Source organism: Lactuca virosa, chromosome 9 (assembly GCF_052849685.1).
Source record: "Lactuca virosa cultivar CGN04683 chromosome 9, Lactuca_virosa_CGN04683_v6, whole genome shotgun sequence".
NCBI classification, from domain to species: Eukaryota; Viridiplantae; Streptophyta; class Magnoliopsida; order Asterales; family Asteraceae; genus Lactuca; species Lactuca virosa.
The window spans coordinates 108342636-108343887 of record NC_136434.1 but is presented as its reverse complement, the minus strand read 5'-3'; the positions used below and the strand labels follow the sequence as shown (position 1 = coordinate 108343887).

At 33.5% G+C, this 1252-nt stretch overlaps 1 non-coding gene across 1 annotated transcript; it reads right to left on the bottom strand.

Annotated features, from left to right (window-relative positions):
* Window positions 1–399: 399 nt before the first annotated feature.
* LOC145141779 (small nucleolar RNA R71) lies at window positions 400–506 on the bottom strand. The gene has a single exon (XR_013722974.1). It is a non-coding gene; the product is annotated as a small nucleolar RNA R71 (small nucleolar RNA).
* Window positions 507–1252: the final 746 nt, after the last annotated feature.

Below are 1252 nucleotides of genomic sequence, written 5' to 3'. Positions count from 1 at the left end.
AGGAAAAGTAGTCAAATCATCCGAAGGAAGAAACATGTCAGAAAAAATGAATCTGGAGCAGTACATAACTTGTAATAGCAAAAGTAAAGGATTTGGAATGCGAAGGTCGGATCTCCAAATTACGAACTTTAAACTTAAGGGGAAATTCTTAAATTTGTTAATAGAAACGCCTTTATCTAGAAAGGAATATGAATATGCTAATCAACACATACTGGAATTGCTGATTATTTCAATATTCTAAATGTTTTTGAACACCAAGTTATGTTGTGAGTGTTTCTTATAACACTTATAAGAGTAGCAAAAAATTGGATAAAAACAACTCCATCAGAAGGAATATCGACATGGGAAGGCTTGAAGAAAAAATTTCTAAAAAGAACTTATCCACTTGCAAAACTCACGAAAATGAAAGATGAAATTCATAATTTCTAACAAGGCGAAGATGATACACTCTATGAAGCATGCGAACACTACAAGAGGATGATATAAAGATGCCCGCAACATGAACTCAATGATCATCAATATATGCAACCATCTTACAATGTCTTTTACATAAGAACTAGGAAAATCATAGACGTAAAGGGGCTAAGTCCCGAGAAACTACAAGATGATGGGAAGAAAATTATAGAAGAATTGGCTTAATAGTCTCTTAAGTGGTTGTCCGTTAGAGATCCGTCAATAAGGAAGAAGAATGTTGTTGATCATTCTGAATGAATTGAAGCACTAAACAAGAAAGTGGAAGACATGGGAATAATTATGAAGAAATATTGCAATCCATGCATGCTATTCAATACGATGTGATAACTACAATGGAACCATCTTACGAAAGAATGTCCACAAAGTCTAGAAACCATACAACAAGAAGGCATATGTTACACTATCGATCGATATGAACCTCCAACAACCAAAAGATGGATCCAACATGACGAATATATCAAAGAGATAAATAAGGTAAAATCAAGTTAGACATGGTTTATACAAAAAAGAACCAATAGAATAAACAATACCGCAAACTAGAAAAGAAAGTAAACTTAGAAGATATTTTGGAAAATATGCAATAGCTTTAGAAAATAGACATAACGAGGTAGAAGAATACGTGAAAGGATTGGGTGCTAGCATGGAAACTGTGTTGAGTAACCAACAAGCATCGATTCTCAACATTAAGAATCAAGTAGGTCAAAATATCAAAGGTGTTACAAGACATATTTTCATGGACTTTTCTGAGCTATACCGAGGCAAAACCTAAGAAAACATA